Here is a 5,850-nt window from a genome sequence, read left to right as displayed (position 1 = left end):
GTTGAGAGCATGAAGAAAACAAGAGAATATACATAAAAGATCTGCAGTATAATAATGGCTTCCGGGGAGAAACAAAGGACTTTGGCCAGTTCAAACAAGTCCTGCTTGAGTGTTTGAATTTTTCTTACAATGAACAATGTAAAAAAAAAAAAAAAGTGCCAAAGCATTTCCCTTTAAAGAACTGAGTGTGTGCTGGGCAGAACCCATCAGACGTGTTACCTGCATTTGTTTATTTGTTTTTAAAAGATTGTATTTATTTATTTGACACAGAGAGAGAACAGCAGGGGGAGCGACAGAGGGAGAGGGAGAAGCAGACTCCCTGCTGATGGTGGAGGAGATTGGAGCTCTGACCGAAATCTTTGCCACGGTCACCACCAACGTAAAGTCTCCTCCCTGTGTGAATCCTCTGGTGTATCACCAGGTGTGAGCTCCTGCTGAAAATCGCCCCGCACTCCTTAGGCTTACAGGTTCTTCCTGGGGTATGGGTTTCCTGATGCCGAGTCCGTCCTGACTTCTGTTTGAAGGTCTGGCCACGTGCCCCCTGCTCTTATAGCAGCAGCTGATGTGTGGCAGGTGGGTTCAGGTAGCACATTCTCACTTCCTCCTGATGTGCAAGCTTTCCCTCTCCTACACGGGTTTGGTTAAGGGGAATGCTCACTTGGCTGAAGCCCGTGTCCCCCGCAGAAGGGGACTGTAGCCGTCCAGCCTCTGATGGGTCTGCCCGCCGCCTCTCCAAGCTGCTCTCACATTCGCCGGTGCGAGAATTTAGACCCGTGGGCATCTGTACTGGGTGTCCTGAGTCTCCCTTCGGAGATTTCCTGTGTTAGCTTCCATTCCTTGCTCTCGGTTTTCCTTTCATTATCTGAACCATATTAAAAGTATAAATAGTTGCCTTCTCACGCTAGGAGAAAAGAAATTCCTGGAAGGGGAGGCAAGTGATCAATGTAAAAACATTTGGATGTTTGGATTGAGCTTCTAAGTCCTCAAAAATGGTTCTGTCATCTGGGAGAGAGATAGGCTTCTAAACCCTACTTTGGCGTCTGTGGTCTGTACAAACATCCCCAAAGCTGGCTGATTGTCAGAGACACCCCTGGAGAGCCTCTGAATCTTTATGTGGGTCCACTTCATTCTTCTCTCTGCAGACCGCCTTCCTCCTTTACTACTTCAGCTCCTGGGTCTTAAAACGTCCTTTATTTAAAAGACCAGCCCTGGCTGAACTAGATTTTCCGAGTTCCAGAATCTCAGAAAAGAGGGTCCAGTCGTTCCAGCTTAGGGCAAGAGGCAGGCAGGGGAGAGAGCTGGGCTGTGTGGGGGTCACACATGGTGAACTTGGTTGCTGGGGACCTCACGTCTATGGGTGAGAAGGACAGTCAGGTGGATCGTGGTGAGCAGCCTGGATACTTCAAAAGTTGCTTATGACATGTTTTGTTTTTTTTTTTAAGATTTTATTTATTTATTTGACAGAGGGAGATAGCGAGAGAGGGAACACAAGCAGGGGGAGAGGGAGAGGGAGAAGCAGGCTTCCCGCAGAGCAGGGAGCCTGATGCAGGGCTTGATCCCAGGACCCCAGGATCATGACCTGAGCCAAAGGCAGACGCCCAACGACTGAGCCACCCAGGCGCCCCTGACATGAGTTTTTTGCCTGAGACTTGAGACACTGAGTGACAGTTTGATCTTCTTGGTCACTTAGTGGATATAATCAATAGGTAGTTGTGGGGGGAGATGGCAAGTAGGTTTTGTCTCTAGTGTCAACTAGGAGGGATTGAAAAGCTTTTGCCTCAAGCATCCCTTTAAGTGCTGCGGCTGTGTCTGGGCTCAGTAGGAACAGAACAGTTGACTGGCTGTGACCACCCCGGTGGGCAGAGCCTAATGCTAATTGGCTGCGAGGACTCAGACAGGCGGAGCCTAATGCTGATTGGCTGTGGGGACTCAGACAGGCGGAGCCTAATGCTGATTGGCTGTGACCGCCCAGATGGGCAGAGCCTTACGCTGACTGGCCATGACCGCCCAGGTGGGAAAAGCCTAGTGCTGATTGGCCATGACAGCCCAGATGGGTGGAGCCTAATCATCAGGCTTCGTGAGCTCCAGGGTTCCACTTGGCCCCTCCAGTTCTCAAACTGGCTGTGTCCCCTTGCAAAGCCCTGGGTCGAGACAAAACCACTGCCCCTACAGTCCCCTGATCTTTTGCAGTAGAGTTCCTCCCCGCTCAGGCCACCTCTGCGCTGTGCCCTGGTGCATGCTCTGATTCTGTCCCTGACACCTGCTCTCCTATCTCCTGGGGCTACCAGAGGACACCCCGCTTTCTCTGCGGGACACCCTCCTCTGGCTCTTGTTTCCTGGCGTCCAGCTGTCCTCCTGTTATTGTGGCTTCCTCCCAATTCGTGGATCTTTGCAGTTAGCATCATCACACATGTGTAAGAACGAGAAGAGGGGCAGACATACATATAAAGCACATCCCTAACGGGAACCACCCCTAAAGTACATAAAGCAGATTTAGACCTGTCCCTGGACCAGGGGGTCAGGGCTGAAATGGCTCCTTTCATGAAGAATTTAGTTCTGGGGCTGTTGCCATGGTGACTTCTAATGACTTTAATGACAGTAGACACCCCCTAAAACATTGTCCAGTGATTACATCCTGGGGACCACATCCAGTGTCAACTTGGAGTCAGAAGGATGGCCTGTACGTCTTCCTGCCTCCAGATGCTTTCCAGTGATAAACACCTTGACAGTGCAATAAGAATGGCCTCCCTCAGGCGCGCCCTGGGTCCCTTAGGGTTCCGTCACCTCCGAGTCCTGTCTGTGGGCTCTGTCGCTGCGCCCTGGCCCCTCCCCGGGGTGCAGCTGCTGGTGTTTAAGGAAGGCCGTGCGCCCCCCCGAAGGCCTTCCCACAGGCGCCGCATTCAAAGGGTCTCTCTCCATTGTGGATCCTCTGGTGACTGAGAAGGTGGGAGTTCTGGCTGAAGGCCTTCCCACATTCGGGGCAATTGTAGGGTTTCTCTCCTGTGTGCACACGGTGGTGTTTAATGAGGTCGGAGCTGCCCCTGAAGGACTTCCCACATTTAGCGCAGGGGTAAGGCTTCTCCCCACTGTGGATTCTCTGGTGCCTTGTGAGGTCTGAGCTCTGCTGGAAGGATTTCCCACACTCTGCACATGCATGGGGCTTCCCTCCTGCGCGAGTCACCGGAAGTCCCATGAGGTCCGAGCTGCGCTGGAAGGTTCTGGCACGCTGGCCGCGTCGGCGTGCTCTCTCTTCCCCATGAGTTTCCCGCTCGTCCCCAGGTGCCTGGTCCTGGCTCAGTGTCCTCCCGCGTCCCTGGGGTTTCTCTGCAGTGTGAAGCCGCTGGTGTTTGAGGAAGGCTGTGCTCCAGATGAAGGGCTTCCCGCAGGCCCCGCACTCATAGGGCTTCTCCCCAGTGTGGATTCTTCGGTGCTGGACGAGGAGTGAGTGCTGCCGGAAGCCTTCCCCGCACTCGCCGCACGGATACGGCTTCTCCCCAGTGTGGATTTTCTGGTGCGTGAGCAGGTGTGACCTCTGGCTGAAGGCCTTCCCGCAGGCCCTGTACTCGTAGGGCTTCTCGCTGGTGTGGATTATCCAGTGCCGGATCAGGTCTGAGCTTCCCCGGAAGGTTTTCCCACACTCCGTACACTCATAGGGCTTCTCCTCCCTCTCAGTTCTCTGCTGTCCCAGCCGGCCCACGTCCTGGCCCGCGTGCAGCCTCTGGTGCTTGAGCAGAGCCGTGTGCCCGCTGAAGGCCTTCCCACACCCACCACACACATAGGGCCTCTCCCCGCTGTGCAGCCTCTGGTGCTCGGTGAGGCGCGCACGCTGCCTGAAGGCCTTCGCACACTCAGGGCACGTGAAGGGCCTCTCCCCGGTGTGGATCCGCTGGTGCCTGGCCAGGTTGGAGCTCCGGTTGAAGTCTTTCCCACATTCGTCACACATAAAGGGTTTCCTTCCCATGTGAATTCTCTCGTGGATGATCAGGTTGGAGCTCCGGTTGAACGTTTTCCCACATTCCTGACATTGATGGGTTTTCTTCATGTTACCAGTTTTCTGGCGCTGGGTGACCTCTGACGTCTGCTGGAATCTCTCACCACAGGCTTCTCTGCTGTGGGATCTTTCTCCTGCAGCAAGTGTTCTTTCTCTCCCATTACACCCGTGGCTGCTCTCTCCTGCGATGGCTTTTGCGGGAATGAGATTCGCTTCCTTGATAGCTCTCCCTTGGGAAGCGGGGAGCCCCCTGCATCCTGTGAGGGGCTCACCCAACACCTCAATGACCCGATCACAGGGTCAGCAGCTTCAACCAACCCATGCTCCTGACAGATCAGTCTCTGGCATCCTTCGGATACAACCCTTGCTGGATCTATGTCTCCAGGAACGTCCATCTTTGACTTCTGGTCCTTTATGTTATTCCTGATCTCTGGATCTGAAATGATAAGTAGACCATGCTAGCATTCCTAAAATACAAACATCACCTCTTCCCCCATACTGAGAAGTTGAAGAGGGAGGAATAAAGAACTGAGAAGAGGACTGTGTCCTGGCTGGGGCTGAGATTCGGACCTTTTTGGAGATTGTGGCCACCACCGGAACACTCCCACTTATGCCTGCTCTCTAATAAATATATACAATTTTTAAAAGAAAAAAAAATTAAGTGGTGCATGAGCGCCAGGAGGAGAACTCCCTTCCTTTTCCTTTTCCTGTGGCCTTGCACTGTCCCTCTGGCACCGTCCACAGACAAAATCTAAACCTCGTGCCCACTGGCCAAGGAGAAACGGTGCAGATCCAGTAACACAAGCAGGACAGAGAAGGACGGAGGAGGAGGTGAGAGCCCAGTCCTTCCAGAACACCCAGGCAAACCCGGAACTGTGCCCCCCCACCCTGCCATCCCCCCAAGATGAGGCTGGACGCCCTTCGGCACAGACCGCAAGCACCCTGCCACCAGGCATCAAAACCACTGGGAATCCTCGATCTTCTGATGCCAATGACCCCTTTACAGACTCTCCTTGTTTGTGTGTTTCACCCCAAAGTCAGAGAGCGGAGAGCGTATGGACGCCCCCCTCCCCCGGTGGGGCCAGCTCTGCGTCCCGCAGCGTCTCCTCCCCACAGAGCTTCCACGGAGTGCAGGCCCGGGGCCCAGCATCCTCCGTGACCTGCTCACAGCCACATCCCACAGCATCCTGAATTCCTGAAACAGAAGCCCCTGCTTGGGAACCACCCAGGAGAGAGCAGCAGACACTTGGTACCTTCCCTTCTCTCCTTAGAACTCCGCTATGTCGCGCATCACCCTGGCTCTCAGCGGCCAATCCTGTCCTCGCTTTAGAAAGGTGAGACCACGGGGTGAAACCCCTGCGTTGCCCTGTCTTGTCAGCGACTCCGCACTCCGCTGTATTTCTTCTCTGCCGCTCCCCAGTGCTGATCTGCCCTCTGAGCCCTGCTGTGGGCCGCGCACTGCACTAGGTGGGAAGTAATGAGCACCATGCAGGACAATACCGAGGACAGAGTCCCTCTCCTTGAAGAGCCCGTGCTGGGCTGGGGGCTCACGAAGGGTACGCACGGGGTGCCGTGAGACCTTGCAGAAAGAGCACATCCTTGAGGGGGGACAGGCAAGGAAACTTCTGGAAGGACAAAGCTTCTAAGCTGAGGCCTCAGAGACCACCTGAGATAACCAGACTTCCTGCGAGGCTGCAGCACGTGCATGGGTGGAAGGTGAGAGGAGCCACCAGCGTCCATGCACGCACCATGTGACCGAGCCCAGGATGCGGGACGGCAGAAGACGGAGCTGGAAGGGCTGGTCAACTCGTGGAGGACCAAGAGGTTTGGGCTTCTCCTGAAGGCCATGGGAAGCCCCT

General features: G+C 54.6%; 1 long non-coding RNA gene across 1 annotated transcript in view; it reads right to left on the bottom strand.

The window, feature by feature from the left end:
• Positions 1-4,408: 4,408 nt before the first annotated feature.
• The window catches only part of LOC110584529, a 3,250-nt gene continuing 1,808 nt past the window's right edge, over positions 4,409-5,850 (bottom strand). Inside the window, exon 3 of the long non-coding RNA XR_002480579.1 lies at positions 4,409-4,427. This is a non-coding gene — a long non-coding RNA (uncharacterized LOC110584529). The remainder of the gene's footprint in view (positions 4,428-5,850) is intronic.

The sequence above is a fragment of the Neomonachus schauinslandi genome, chromosome 15 (assembly GCF_002201575.2).
Source record: "Neomonachus schauinslandi chromosome 15, ASM220157v2, whole genome shotgun sequence".
Lineage (NCBI taxonomy): Eukaryota > Metazoa > Chordata > Mammalia > Carnivora > Phocidae > Neomonachus > Neomonachus schauinslandi.
The sequence above is the reverse complement of the archived record's forward strand: the minus strand, read 5'-3'. Positions and strand labels throughout refer to the sequence as shown.